The sequence below is a fragment of the Camelus bactrianus genome, chromosome 35 (genome assembly GCF_048773025.1).
Source record: "Camelus bactrianus isolate YW-2024 breed Bactrian camel chromosome 35, ASM4877302v1, whole genome shotgun sequence".
NCBI lineage: Eukaryota > Metazoa > Chordata > Mammalia > Artiodactyla > Camelidae > Camelus > Camelus bactrianus.
Genome location: NC_133573.1, coordinates 12,811,339 through 12,827,307, shown reverse-complemented (window position 1 = coordinate 12,827,307; position 15,969 = coordinate 12,811,339). Strand labels below are relative to the sequence as shown.

General features: G+C 44.6%; 1 long non-coding RNA gene and 1 other non-coding gene across 2 annotated transcripts in view; one reads left to right on the top strand and one right to left on the bottom strand.

The window, feature by feature from the left end:
• Window positions 1-2,848: 2,848 nt before the first annotated feature.
• The window catches only part of LOC123617984 (uncharacterized), a 103,693-nt gene continuing 90,572 nt past the window's right edge, over window positions 2,849-15,969 (bottom strand). The window contains exons 2-4 of the long non-coding RNA XR_012504123.1: window positions 11,333-12,447; window positions 6,285-6,486; window positions 2,849-5,600 (exon numbers count right to left, since the gene is read on the bottom strand). This is a non-coding gene — a long non-coding RNA (uncharacterized LOC123617984). The remainder of the gene's footprint in view (window positions 5,601-6,284; window positions 6,487-11,332; window positions 12,448-15,969) is intronic.
• On the top strand, window positions 8,078-8,151 carry TRNAS-ACU (transfer RNA serine (anticodon ACU)). Its single transcript has one exon. It is a non-coding gene; the product is annotated as a tRNA-Ser (tRNA).

The following is a 15,969-nucleotide window of genomic DNA, read 5'->3' as shown; positions in this document are numbered from 1 at the left end:
TTTTGTCTTTCTTCTGTCTGTGTTTCACTTTAGTTCCTGTTGCTAGGTCTTCAAGTTCACCAATCTTTTCCTCTGCAATGTCTAATCTGTTTTAATCCCATCCAGTGTGCTTATCTCAGATATTGTATAATAAATATCAAAGCATTTTCACAGAATTTCAGTTTGTATCAAATTCTCCATGTCTCTACTGATCATATGTGATCTTCCCTCCAACTTCTTGAACACATTGAAGATATAATAACTATTTAAATGCCTCTGTCCCCTAATTCTATCATCTGTGTCATTGATGCATCAGTTTCAATGGATTGATTTCTCCCTCTGATTACGCCTCAACTTTTCCTGTTGCTTTGGATGCCCAGTAATCTAGATTGGATGCCAGACACTGTGAGTTTTGCCTTGTTGAGTGCTACGTGTTTTTATATTACTAGGGCTATTCTTGAACTCTATTCTGGAGCACAGCTAAATTACTTGGAGATGGTTCAGTCCTTTCAAGTTTGCTTTTAAGGTTTGTTGGGCAGACCCAGAGAGAATATGGTCCAGGTCTTATCTCACCACACCACCAAGGCAAACACTTCTGGGTGCTCTGCTGGGGCTCCATGAATTATGCCTCTTTTGCTCTGGCCCCATGTGATCTCTGGAAAATATTTACTTTCATCCTCTTGGGTGGTTCTTTTACTGGCTTTGGAGTTTCTTCACACACCCTTGCCAATAGATTGTCAGCCAGAGCCTCAAGGGAGACTCTGCATATTTCTGGGTGCTTTCTCCATAGGGGTCCCTCCTCTCCTGTTAACCCTAGCCACCTTGGCCTCCCCAGACTCTCACCTCTGTCTCTTCAACTCAGGGAGGCCACCAGGATCTGCCTGGGTTTCCTTCTCTGCCCTACTGCTTGGAAACCCTCCTACAGGGCTGGGGCAATTGTTAAGGCCCTCCTGGTTGATTTCTCTTGTCTCAAGAATCGCTATCCTTTACTACCTGGTATCCAAGGTCTTTCAAATTCTTGTTTCATATACATTGTCTTTGTTTCCAGTTATTTCAGGCAACATGGTAAGTCTGGTCCTTGTTACTCCACCTTGTCTGCTCTATTTTTAAAATCTTTCCCTTAAACCAAAACCTACAAGGTTCAAGTGCCTCTCCTTTAGAGCTTCTTCTCTGTCTAATTTAGCAGCTAATCTAAGCAAGCAGCCCGAGTTTGTGATTAAGAGAATAAACATTGAAGTTGCACAGGGTAAAGTTTGATATTTCTTCCTTCTTATGGTCTGACCTTAAACAAGTTACTTACCCTCTTCAAGCCCCAGTCTCCTCATTCATAATCAGGGGGAATAACTTGAGGGTTAATTTTATGTGTCAACCTGGCTACAGTGCTCAGTTGTTTGGTCAAACATTAGCCTAGATGTTGTTGTGAAGATATTTTGTAAATATGATTAACACTTACAGTCAGTTGACTTTAAAGGGAGATTACTCTTGAGAATGTGGGTGGGCCTCATCCAATCAGTTGAAGCAAAAACTGAGGTTTCTGAGAGAAGAAGGAATCTACCTCAAGACCCTAACACACAAATCTTGCCAGAGTTTCTACCCTGCCAGCCCACCCTGTGGATTCTGGACTCAACACTGCAGCTTAACTCTTGCCTGAGTTTTGTAAATGTTGTACTTGCCAGTCTGCACAATCACATGAGCCAGTTCTTTAAATGACCCTCTCTAAACATGACACCTGTTATGACCAGCTGTTTTTTTCCTCTTTCCCTTAATCCCCCTACTATGCATTTGTTTTTCAAATAAACATTGCCAACAGCTTTGGTGTGTGTGATTTCCCTTTACAGAGGGTGATCTTTCGTAAGCTGCAATGTACAAGGTGATCTTTTAGAATGAAATACGTCTCTTCAAGTACGTCAATTCAGATATTGAACAAATACACGCATGCAGGTTCAACAGTGGAGGACTACGGAGTAAGTGTTGGATGACATTTATTGCCACAAACTTCGGGTGTTTGCACTGACTTTCTGTGCAGGGCTGCCCTAAATTCTCTCCCACTCCACCTCTTCCCTTCACAGAAGCCAACTCTGGGGCTAAGTGGAAAGACTTGGGTGTCAGAGCCAGGAAACTGAAGTTGGGGGAACCCAAAGCCATGGCAGAGCGATGTTAGATGGATACTGAAGAAAAGATCGAACCCCCCATTTTTATACTGAAAAATCCAGGGCAACCAATACTCCTCAGTCTGACTTAAGGTGTAACAGCTCTGACTTCCCACCTGCAGGCCCTGGGGGAGTAAGACAGTAAGAGAGGCACCTTTAAATGAGGTGAACATCCTTTCTCTGGAAATATTTGAGAGTTTCTTCCTCTGACAGTATCATTTACACCATCACCATAGCATTAAAAGCTGGTATTTCTGGCAATATGTTTTCACTATTAAGTGTCTCTGCAGAGACCAGGAAGTGGGACTTTAAGCAGAACATCTGTGTGGACCTTCACTCTATCCACCTATTTGCTCGGGTAGATGTACGTATTCCTTCAGTTATAGAAATAGTGACAAATAATGGAGGAACCCTCGCCACTTTCTGCAGAGGGATTTAAGCAACAGGAGAAAAGGCATCTTCCTAAACACGTATAATTTACTGCAAAAGGGGGAATAAACGGAGAATAATGATAGGAAAGTATTAGATATTTTAGCTTATCCAATGTTTTTTTTCTTTCTGCAGCGGAGTTCGGAAATTGAAATGTTTAAACCAAAGCAGTTGACGCCTTAAGCCCTACGGTATATGTGACTTGTACTCTGACATGTGACTCTCTTCGTCACATAAAAATTTCAATTTCTTGCTTTGGAAAGAGAGAAGAGACACTCAGACTCTGAGGATGAATTTTGAAATGGTGCCTGATTTATTCATTTAATCTTTGTGCTTTGATTCATGCTACAAAACTGGTACAAAACCACACTAAATGAGGCATTGTAGAATAAATTTAACATTGAAAGCTCTGGTGGAGGGAACTCCACCGTAGATCATTTGGTAAATCTCATTTCTCTGAAACTTTAGGTCTTCTTTATGCTTTTATTGGCTTTTGCTTGCCAGTTTTTAGTCTCCATAGTTGAATCATTGTGACCGTGAAACAGCAAGCCACAGCTCATGCAAAAGCATATAAAAGAGGACTAGATTAATTTTGAAATTATAGACATTGCAGGAAACAGTAAAGTTAACACACCTGGTATAAAACATACTTGGACCGCTTTCATATTTAATGGAAAATATATTCCACTGAGTGGTAACACTAAACAACTTTACCTAGAAATCCATTAATAGTTTTGCAGCTTATTGGAAGGTTGAGATTTTACTATTTCCACTCGAGCCGAGCATTATATGAAAATGCTTATAAATCTCAACAACTAACCCTGAAGTCCTGCCAAATTACTTTTTTCCCTCTAATCAGGGGAAGGTACCATTAAATGAAAATATGAACATTTCAAGAACATCTCCAGAGACGTTTCAAATTGCTTAGGCATTAAATCAGCTACTATTAGGTGGATCTGTGACCACAATGAGGAGGATGCTCTGAAGAGGAGGAAATATTTAAAGGGCCAGTGGATCAGGGGACACACCGTGGGTTTGTAATATGGAGCAGTAAACCATTAGGGTCTCACTTCAGGGAGACACAGCTCAGCAATTTCCTCTGAACTGAACTTCGGTTGTTCAACAAAACCAGATATTACCCTCTATGAAGAAATAACCTCGTAAACAGAGATGCGGACTTTGGTTTCCCCCCTCCTCCCTGTGAAACTTCTCTGGAATTTCCTGCTTCTTTTATGTAAGAGATTTTTTTTTTCCATCGTTCTCCTCAGGCTGATGGGTTGTATCATATTTGAACATGCCTTTTTCTTTCAAAATATCAGATTAAAAAATTCTCAGCCTTATGTTGTCTCATAAAGATTAGGCTCTGATTAAAACCAGACCCCACGGGTAGGACCCGCTTTCATTTTTTTTTTCGTGAAACGCAAACAAGAGAAATGTTAATGAAAACATTCCACTTCCCACCAGAGACGCTGGCAATGGTAATCTAGGTATTACCCTATCTGCAAATATGCATCCAGCACGCAGGGCCCGCATGGAAGTATTTTAAAGGCTTAACGCAAGATTTTCATATTAAGAATGGAATGTAGCATCTTTTGATTCCTACTAACCTCTTTTTGAAGGAAGGCATCTTTTCAAGTGGTCTGGGTACTGACCTGAGACTGCCAACAGGTATCCTGCAAGATAATGAGCTCGCCTGTTTCCCTTTCTCAGTGCTTTTTAAAGGTGGGAGGACAACACGCAAAGGTCCCTGTGAAAGGATGTTCCGGGCAGCGTTGTTTACCACAGCTGCCAACCGCACACAGCCGGTCGCCCGGCAAGAGGGGGCTTTGAGAGGGATGCTTGTGGACGGGTTAAGAGCAGAGGAGCTGCCGACAAGCTTCCTGGTTAGGGATTCCGGGGTCACCACTTAACCAGTCCTGGGACAAGTTATTTAAACCTTAGGTTTCTCATCTGTAAAATAGGAATGATAATAGTGGCTAATTCTTAAAGTTGAAGTGAAGCATGCAATGTCAGTTGTTAGTACCCCAAGCACCGAGAACAGCACCTGGTACATAATAGCTTCTCCACAAACATGTGCTGAATAAATACCAAGAGTTTGCAAGAGTGCCCAGCATGTAGTCGGCACCCAGAGGGCAGCTATGGTATGATCTCTGCATATAATAGAATAGTAGACAGTAATTTTAAACCCATATGGATCACTATGTAAAAATAAATCTAAAAAAAATTAAATACAATATAAATGAAAAAGTATAAGATGCTACAGTTTGAAAATGGCCAAAAGGTACATATATATGCATATTTTTCTATGGACACAGTTGCACACACAGGACCATCTCTGGAAGCATCTGCAGGCACTGGTATGCTTGTGGTCCTTGGCACACTGTTTTGGATTGTTTGACTTTGCATGTGTGGCAGATTGGCTTTTTGGGAAGCAGATTTTGAGCTGAGATGCGTGTGCAAAACATTTACGAGGGAGTGTTCTTGTGGAGGGGCGGGTGGAGGAGCAGGACTGAGCAGAGAGAGCAGTTATCTGCAGTGGATTCCCAGCCAAGCCAGCCCCTGGGGAGTCTGAAACCAGATGGCCCCTCGGAGCTGTCCCAAGATGGGAGGAGAGGCCCAGCCTTCACACCCCCACTCATCAGTCCCTGGATGCGGGCTGGTCCTGCGAGGGGGTGGGTAGTTTCTTTCAGTTGAGGCAGTCCCCACATAAGGTAAGCACCTTCCCAGCAGCTGTGGGGAGACCCTCCTTTTTGAAGGGGAGTTGGGCAGCAGGGGACGGTCTCCACATCATTGTTTGTTCTTCCAATAAATGAACGACAAGAGACATTGCCAAGATGGTGGAGACCAAGGGCGACCAGCTCATCCTCTCCAGGAGCACGCCAACAATTACGCCCGTGTGCGGAACAGTTCGCACAGGATGCCTGCTGAACTTCGGCAGAATCTCTCTTACTTTGAAATACAGGAAGAATCCTCACAAAAACGGATAAACAGCAGGGTCCTTCCATCTAGTACAGGGAACTATATTCAATATCTTGCAGTAACCTATAATGAAAAAGAATATGAAAACAAATATATGTATGTGCACATGTGACTGAAACATGATGCTGTACAGCAGAAGCTGACACAGCACTGTAAACTGACTATACTTCAACAAAAAAAAAATTAAAAAAATAAGTGAATGACATAGCTATCAAGGACTGACTTTTCAGTCACAATAGTTTGCTATCTACCCTCCCCCACACGAAGGATTTCCCACACCACCCTGCCAAAAGTACAGAAGTTTTAACAGTTTGTTGAGGGGTGGTTTAAGAGGTGCTTCCTGGAGAAATTATTTGCCTACGCCTTAATAGTTTACTCAGTAATTGTTTATTACTAATCAATAATTCAGGTATATATGAATTGGCCAGTGGAGAACAAGACACTGAAATTGTTCAACAGTTCAGACCTCATTAATCTCAGCAGGAGTTTAGGGTGATTCTCCTGACAACCAAAGGAGCATGAATATGATGCAGAGCCAGTGTTCCCCAAAACAGGATGTGGGTGCTCCGGGGGCACAAAAGGCACCCACTGGCCCTCTCTTCACAGCAAGGCCATTTGCTATGGAAAGGGAATTTAAGAACTTTTACATACACGCATTTTTGTCTTTACAAAGGAAAAGCAAGGAAGAAATAAAGTTTCCCCGATGTATAACAAACATATAGAGATTCAGTCCTCAAGCCAGACTACCTCATTTCCAGGCCAGCAGAAGAGAGACCCCTAATTCCACAACAGGAAAGAGATGTGCAGAGACACCCTGGCTTGCAGCGTCCAGTCACACTGCAGCGAGCTCGTTCTTGGTGAACTGGAACGCCCAATAGTGAGCTTCACAAAGCTGTTATGTGGTGTTGACTGTTGACTATTTTGGTAACACGGTGCCCTGGATTGGGTCCTGGAACAGAAAAAAAGACAATTATGGAAGAATTGGAGAAATTTAAATTCTCTAATTAATAATGCTTTCATAATGTTACTTTCTTAGTTTTGATAAATATATTGTGGTCACAAAAGATGTTAACATTAGGGACAGGTGCAGGAAGGGCATATGGAAATTCTTTGTTCTATCTTAACAATGTAAATATAATTAACACTGCTGTATGTTAACATATGGGTTGTCAAGAGTAAATCCTAAGAGTTCTCATCACAAGGAGAAATATTTTTCTATTTCTTTTATTTTGTGTCTATATGAGACGATGGATGGTCACTAAACTTACTGCGATAATCATCTCATGATGTAAGTCAAATCGTTATGCTTTACACCTTAAACTCATATAGTCATGATGTCAATTACATCGCAACAAAACTGGGAGGAAAAATAAAGACAGAAAGAAAAAAATAAGAAGTGGAGGTGGATGGTATCCATATAAGGATGACCACTCATGGAGTGACAGCTTTGACAGAATTAAAAAAGAAAGGACACTGGGGGAAACACACCGACTCAGTCCCTCTCTCCCGTGACATCCACCGGCTGCACCCGTCACAAGGACGTCATTGCACCAAAAATGCTGAACCAGAAATCCACACAATGTTCCAAGACGTCATCGATGTGATTATTTGAAAACTAGAAATAGAATCTTAATGTGATCGGAGAATGTTCACTAAAATCTTTTGTGCCCATGGTATGCTATAAGTTCTCTTATGGCAAAAAACTTAAATGTGTGTTTATTATCCTTTTACAAACACAAATGTTCCAAGTGTGGTTACAAGGGGCTGCAGACTGTGGTTACAAGGGGCTGCAGTCTGGCAGACATTTTAAAAAATTAAATATGCTTAATCTGTCTATGTCAGAAAATGGTGTTAAAATAGAGAAAGTAATAACTTTTGAAAGAAATTCATGCTCTGGAAAGAGCATTTTGAAAATCGGTGTTTGGGAACGTTTCTGATTTATGTGGCTTTTATTGCCACAAATAACGTAAAAATTCCTATCTGCACACATCACAATTCTGGAAACAGAATTTTCTAACCTGCCCCCAATTTTTCCAAATGAAGAATTTTATCATGTTTTGAGTATGTTTGTTAGAAATATAAAAAATGTCACAGTTTCTAATTAATGGGAGACCACATCCATCTGATAGTCATAAAATTGGAAACTTACTAGCCCATAAGAAACCTTGGAATAATTAGCGGAGGGCATTAAAAAAATCAGTATCATAATTTACTGAGTACAGTAAAATACAGCACTTTTCCCACTTAAATCTACATTATCTTTGTGAAGCATATTTTCATTTATTATGACTAAGTAATATAATATAATGAACTTAAAACCATCATCACAATTTGTTTTTCATCTGGTTAGGTCACAAAGTGTTAAACCAAAATTTTCACTAATCAAATTTGATTTTTTTTTAATTAAAAAAATTCTTTTTCCCCTTAACAGACGCATGCAGGATTGAACCTAGGACCTCGAGCACATCGAGCACATGCTCTACCACTGAGCTATACCCTCCAACCGCTACTAATCAAATTTTTAAAAACTTATTTCAGGGGGGAGGGTAGAGCTCAGTGGTAGAGTGTGTGCATACTACGCACAAGGTCCTGGGTTCAATCCCCAGCACCTCCATTAAAAAGTAAATAAACCTAAAAATGAAATAAATTAAAAAAAACTTTTCAACTTTTCCCCTTTAAAAACATCTATTTTTTTAAATATCAGAAATTTATTCATAATATGTTCATACTAAAGCACAATATAGTCTATAAATATAGATACTAATATTAAATATTCTTTTAATATTAAATATTCTTGAAGTGCATATATCAGAAGCACATGCGCAGAACTGTTTTACTGATAGGGATACACCGTTTTGTACAGAGGATTAATCAGAAATGGCAAAGAAAATGGGTTGGTTTAGTCCTTTATAAAGTCTATTAGAGAAGAAAAATGTTCCCCGCCATACACGTAACACACCAATTCCAAGTGTGCGCTGATCCTCCTGTGCCGAGTGAACACAATTGGAAAACTAATTATCTAATCGTTTTTACAATTGTTTGGCAATGTCATCTATTTGCCTTTGGTTAAAAGTCACATTTGTGGAGCACAGTCCCAGAGATTCTGATTCGGCAGGAGAACCAGTGTCAGCCCAGGAATCTGGACTGTCAGCAAGCACCCCGTGCCATTAGGAAGTAATCCCTCACGTGGACGATGAGGACAGTAAGATCCTTAACAGAGAGTTAAGTGACTTGCCAGTGGCTCCCTAGCCAGGGCCAGGACTAGGGCCATCCAGACTCATGTCTTCCCCATCCAGTGCGCCTCTTTGGGTTTGTCCTGCTCCCAAAGTGACAATCGGATGCTGGCCCAGTTTGCTATTTGCAGACTGGAGGAGAGCAACTGATTCTAGGCTTCAGCTCAAAATCACTCTTCGCTTACAAAATATCCTTTGAATATTCTGGCGAGACTAATGGCCACAGAGCTTTCTGAGCTAAAGACAAAAGGGCATCGTTGGGTTGGCTGGCGTCGCCATGTTGCTAGGCGAGCCTCTGCGATGGAATGTCCTGGGCAACGCGAGCCCCATTTCTCCCTACGGCGCTGCCTCTGTGCACAGGGAGAGAGAGGACGCATCCTAGGGCCAAGGCCAGAGCATCTGGTGAAAGGGAAGATTTCCCTGGACTTTGTGAGCGAAGAATCAAAGACCAGCATGAAAGCCCCAAAATCACGATAGGGTCCTTACAATTTTAAGAAAGGGGCATATGTTAAAATTTCAAATATCAGGTTGCCTTGTGGTACCCAAACCTGCTCATTTCTTCTTGACGACAGTTTTAACACACAGCAGTAAAATGGGCCTGAAATGTATATGAATATGTTTTGTTGGAAATAGGCAACCACCTGGGCCCAAGTTTGACTCGCCGGCCCTGGGCACTCTCCAAGCCACAGGCAGTGCGGGGTGGGCTGTCAGCCCAAACCCCTTGACCATAGACCTGGTCGCCTCGCTGGCTGGTCAGGTCGCCAGCACAGAGGGAGAGGAGGGTGGAGGTTGCTGATGGACGGAACAGATGCTCCGAAGGTAACAAGGTGCTAAACTCTGCTGCAATGCAGAGCTCTGATCCATCTCTTCCAAGCCCCAGAAGTCCAAACGCCACGCACTTCCTTTCCTTTGTTATTCACATCCTAGAAAACATGCCTCCAGGTGTAATGTGTGCATATATATATGCAAGTATTTTCAGAGTGAGAGAAAACAGAAAGAATAAAAGGAGATTTTTGACTCACCAGCTAACATTTTTAAAATGTTTGAAAACTGTTCTGGGGAAAGCAATATAGCTCTTGCTTAGAAAATATAACACAGTTTAATGTTAAAATATCTCTGCAATTTTGGGGAGATGGAGAGAACTTGCGTTATCAACTCCCAAAGCTGAGAGAGGTGGCCATTTCTGGAGTCTTCCTGCACTTCCCCTGTGGCCACGCCTAAGGGCACAGCTGGGGGTTCCCACCCCTGCTTCTGAATTCTGAGCACGGGGCCAGGTGAGGGGAAGGGTATGTTGCTGAAGCTGGCTGTATCCTTGGGTGAAAATGAAAAAAAAAAAAAAAAAAAAGCAGCCAGGGAGGATTCTGGGCTGGTTAGAATTAGAGGGAAAGCTGGGTGGGACTGCCTGCCCCAGGGAGGTGGAGTACAGCCCCCAGCCCTGCGCCTCCTGCCACCCTCCTGCAGGTAGTGATGCTCTGGCTGAGGGGGTGGAGATGCCTCCGGCAGAACTTGGACCCTCCTGCATCAGAAACTACTCACTAGGACGATCTGCCGTCATTTAGACCATTTTCCGTCCTGGCTGTCACCGGGAATGGTAATACTTATACGATCGCTGGGACCACAACTCAAGGTTGCGGGGTGGGGGGCTGGACCAGGTTGGGAGGGAGGCTCTGGCTCCCCCAGGTGCCTGAGGCCTGAGGGGATCAGTCTGTCCACACATCCCCTAACCCAACTGGCACAGAGGTTGGGAAGCCCTGGTTCAGCACTGGCTCCCTACTCCAGGAATGAAAGCCTTTGTCTCCCATCAAAACATCTGGAAGGACAACCTCTGAGTGAGCATCTTCTGGGCGGCTGCAAAGCCGTGGTGCTGGTCACATCCCGAGGAGCAGGCTGCCACGGGCTTTTCCTGCTGTGGGCCAGCAGGCGTGGTGCAGGGACTGAGGAAGGAGACCGTGGTCCCATGGGGGCTTGGGAAACCCCAGCAGGTGCCTGCCCTGCACCCACGGAGAAGGGAAGGGGCACCCTGGGGCCAGGGGAGGGGGCAACAGGCAGCGCCTCATGCTACCTCACCTACATCCCAAAATTGGGATCCAGAAGAAGTGGGTTTTAAGTTCTCAGCCCAGACCTCGCTGTGCCTCTCCCGTGGTCCTGCAGCCGCCTCCCTCGGGCCATCTGTCCTCTGCCTGCTTCCAAGGAATCAGGCCACAGCCAAGGAGCATTTGGGAAGGCACGTGGTCAGATGTGTATCTGATAACAAGGAAATGGAGGAAGATCGGTGGGCCCATTCACAGAGGGAGAACCCAGCAAATCCTCCACCAGGGCGGTCATCTTTCCTTGTATATTGCTCGGCAGAGAGGAAGTCCTTCCAGTGGCATGCTGCAAGTAATGGCCCATTTACCAAAACCTATGGAATTAGGGGCGTTTTGTGTACATAACATGGAACAATTTTCATTTTTGATTGTTTTAGTTAATCTCTGCCCAACTAAACAATAACATTCTCTTCTCATTTCCAGAGTCTTATCAATGTGAAGCATACTTCATTAGACTTTTTTTTTTTTTTTTCACCTGTAGTCTTTACTGAGTCTCCAAATCACGGTGCAGGTGCTCATGACCCTGTGTCACAGCGGCAGACAGACGCCCAGAGCCCAAAGACTGCTCCCAAAGGTTTCGGACCGAGTTCCTCAGAAACACCTTCTTTGCGGTTGGGCTCAGCTGATCTTTGGCATCAGATGCTGTTTCTTACCTCCTAATGGTGTCCCTATCATTTCAAATAAAACCTCAATGACTTCCGGATTCCATGATAAACAAGACCCTGCCGGGGCTGGGCTGCAGCTGAGCCGGGATGGCTAGAAAGACCCAGAAGCGGAGAGGCAGAGATTTAGCCGGCAGAGCCTACCACTCACAGGGGCCCGGGAAGGTGGGGGCAGGCGGGCGCAGGGCTCTGGGTGGGAGAAGCAGAGGCCAGGAGCCTTGGCATCTGTCCTGAGAGGCAGGACCACAAGTCCAGGAAGTCAGAGAGCGCAGGTGCAGCTGACTAGAAACCACAGGGCCCAAGGCGCAGGAAGGCGCCCAGACGCCTGGGAAGGCGTGCGGCCCCGCGAGTGAGCCGAGCTGGAGACGAATCCTGTTGCTCCCGCACGCCGCCCTCCGTGGCTAAGTCGATCCCACTCGAAGGCTAGTCGATCCCACTCGAAGGCTAGTCGATCCCACTCGGAGGCTGGCCGATCCGGGAGCCCGGCAGTCCCCACAGTCTGGATGGACCCATGGACTGCAGCTCCAGTCAGTGGCGCCGAGGGGCCACCCCGCAGGTCTTCAGTGATGGCCATGAGCATCCCATCCCCTGTGACTGCAAAGACGGCTGGATCACAGCAGACGTGAAACGCTACGTGAACAAAGTGGAGGAGACGGGATACAAGATGAAACTCGTGCAGGTAAGGAAGATGCGATGCTTCTCATGGTGTCGGGGAAGCGAGCAGTGATCCAGCATGGTGACCTCTGGAGCAGAGATGAAAAACTCTCTTGTGTTTAGAGCAGGAAAGTGGGAATGATGGTTTTCTGAAGGCATGCTGGGATGGAGGGGTCTCACCTGGAGGCCCCCCGGGGCTGAGCTGGAGGCTGTGGGCGACCACCATCTCCTCACACCTTGAACTCACTCAGGGCACAGAGGTGAGGCCCTCCAACTGAGAAAACGGGGGAGAAAGAAATGGAGACAAAGAGTGAGGGGATGGCGTTTGCGTCCACCCACAAAACCCCACAGCGCCCACTGTGAGCCCAGCACTGCACAGAATCCAAGGACCCCAGCAGGTGTGAGGCCGGTTCCTGCCCTGAGGAGCTAGTGGCCGGGGAGTAAGGCAGACAGAGATGCACCTGTGAGGATGGACGAGCCAGGACCCATGGAGGGGTAATGGGAAGGGAAGTTTGTTCTATCTGCAGCCTCCCTTTAGGGCATTAGGTGGGGAAAATCAGGGGCTTATGACTTTCCTGATCACATTTATTTATTTTAATTGAATGTAGCTCCCTATATTTGTGTGTGCTCATTTTGGCATGTTTTATCTGTTGCTTTGTGGCCTCAGTTGAAACCGAGACCAAAATGGTTTCAATTCAGCGTTCCGTACAACCAGCACAATGCATCACCCTCCAACCACCAGAGCATCTCAAGAACAGAAAATGATAGGTGTGTGGCCCTCCAGGGCCAATGGATGTGCTGTTTGCAGCTGGAGGTGACGGGCCAGGAGCTCCCGCTGCTCTAGGCCCAATGAGGACACCTCAAGGCCTAAGGGCACACCTGTGACCTATTTGCACACACGATGTGCTCCTTCACGTTGGTTGGGAAGCTGTGTACTAAACTGTGCACAAGGTCCGGAGTGATGCGGAAGAGGAAATGAGTCATTTGAACTGTAGCACTGAGCCACTCAGAGGTGGTGATGCCGAGGTGGGTTTTGAAGGATGAAGAGTTCTTTCGGCAGCCAAGGAGGGCAGAAGCATTCTGGGGAACTCACTAATTTGGGGGCAGCTGGAGAAATCAAGCACGTAACAGGTAGACGGGGATGAGGCTGAGAGACTCCATCCTGGGTTGCCCTTTCCATCAAGACTTCTTCAGAGCTGTTCCTTTCAGCAGTGTCAGCCTCACCATGGCCTCATTCTTGGCTCTTTTTATTTTTTTAATTCCTTCTTCATACTTTACATCTAATGAATTACCAGGTTCTGCCAGTTTCACCTTTTAACCCACTTCTGTAGTCATACCAGAGTCTTCTTTCTCCCATTCTTGTGAAGGAGACCCTCATCCGATCTCCCTGCCCCACCTTCCCTGCTCCCAGTCCATTCTCTGCACTGCAACAGCAGTGATGTGAAAACATCAAGGGGAGCTTAAATCACCCCCCTAATCATTTTACATCTCATTCAGTAAAGCCCCCTGCCTTGCCACAAGCCCCTCCCCCAGACCCACAGTCTCCAGAACCTGCTGCCTGTGGAACCTCCCCTCCTACCCCCCTACCCACCTCGCCCACTCTGCTCCAGCCACACTGGCCTCCTGGGTCATCCTCAAATCAGCCAAGCATGCTGACCTCAGGACCTTTGCACACGCTCTTCCTGATAGCTTATGCCTCAAATATTCAAAAGCTTCTCCCCTGATTTCTTCAAGGCTCTGCTCACACATCACTTTATGAGAGACCAGCTATGAACAACAGCAACCCTGACCCCAGCACACCCATCCCCCTCACCCTGCTATATCTCCCTAGAGCATCTGTCACCACCTGGCATGCGGCACATTTGTTTGATTATCGCCTGCCCCCAGCGGAATGTGAGTCCACGAGGATGGGGCCTGGTCCTTTTCCATGATGTGTCCCCATGCTGGGCTGGTAGGAGGCTCTCGGTGCTAGTCACCAAATGATGGGCGAATACAGGGACATGGGAGGAGATGGAGAACATCTGAGTCACCTGACACCCAAGGGTTCTTCATGATGGAAAATCATCTCCCTCGACACTACTGAATAATCATTCAACTACTTATTGAAGATTACATGGGTCTCTATTAGCTAGCATTCTGCATGTATTCTCTGCAATAATCGAGGAAATATATACTGTTTCCAGCCTCTCTTTTAATATGTTGATTCTTATAGTAAATTAAAACACATAATACACTCGAATATACAATAACATATACTTTAAATTACACTCACTTCTGCAACTTTATCTTTTCTGAGCTTTCTCTGCAGACACATAAACACACTTAAATCAGTGACCACAGGAGCTGTTGGACACGCACCCGTTGGTGGGTGAACTCAGTGAGTTTTGAGTCGTTCCCCTTGCTCTCAGTAGTAACTTGAACATTCTTTTTTTTTTTTTCAAAATAAATTTCATTTCATCAGGCCTCTTTTTGAGGGGAGGTAATGAGGTTTACTTATTAACAGAGGTACTGGGGATCGAACTCAGGACCTCGTGCGTGCTAATCACTGCTCCATCACTGAGCTACACCCTCCCCACCAACAGCACCTCCTTGATTGACATCCTTCCCTCTCCTGGCTCCTTTCCTCCATCTCCCATTGAAGTTTCTCAAGTCCACCCTCCAAATGAACCCTCATGCTCAAATCCTTGTCCTGGGGTCTGCTTCTAGAGAGCCCAAACTAAGACCCTTATTTATTTCTGGTTGAAAAAAAGTTTATTCTTTAAATAAAAGTGATACACGAACCTGTTTTTTTTTTAAGAATAAAAAGATAGAAATGAAAGGTAAACATCTTTCATCTTCCAACATCATCTTCCTACATAATAGTAATGCCTGCTCACAGTATCCTTTATTTCTTTCCAGAAAAAGAGATGATTATACAAACATATATACACATATCCTTTCAAATTTATGTAAATGGAATAATTCTAAACACTATGCTTGGCCCCTTTTTTCCACATAATGATACAGTCTTGGAGAGCATTTTTATTTGCACATACGGATCTTTCAATAACAGTTACATGGCATTGTATCTTGCATCCACACCATAGGTTTCTAACCAGCCTCCTGTTAGGGAACATTTATTGTTCCTAACATTATGCAGTTACAACCACGCTGGGACAAACGTTTTTGTACACAGACCTCAGCTCGTTTTAAAAAATTTAAATAAATTCATAACAAAACTGTTGGGTCCAGGGGCATGTGTGTTTTAACTTATTTTTCTGTTTAAGTATTACTGTTTTTCCCTCTTCAAATTGCCAGTACTGATTTACACTCTTTCCGACAGTGTATGAACGCCTATTTTCCCACAGCTTTGCCAACGCTGTATTATCACGTTTTAATGTTTACGGATCTGTTAGGTGAAAAAAAGGTATCTCATCCTTTTACCGTGATTTCCTTGAACATCTGTTCAGATATTTACTAACATTTCTGGTTCTTCTGTGAATTACTTGTGCATATCCTTGACCCATTTTTCAGTTGGATTTTTTTTGTCTTCTTTTAGATATGTAAGATCTTGTAATTAATTTATTTTTTATTGAGGTAACTTGATTTATAACATTATGTAAGTTTCATGTGTACAATATTATATTTCTACATCTGTGTCCCCTACACCATGCTTATCACCAAAAATTTAGTTTCCAGCCATCACCATATAGCTGTCCCCTTTGATCTGTTTTGCCCTCCCACTCCTCCTCTCCCCCAGCCCCTCCCCCTCTGGTAGGCACTACTCTGTTCTCTGTATCTACATGTTTATTTTCAT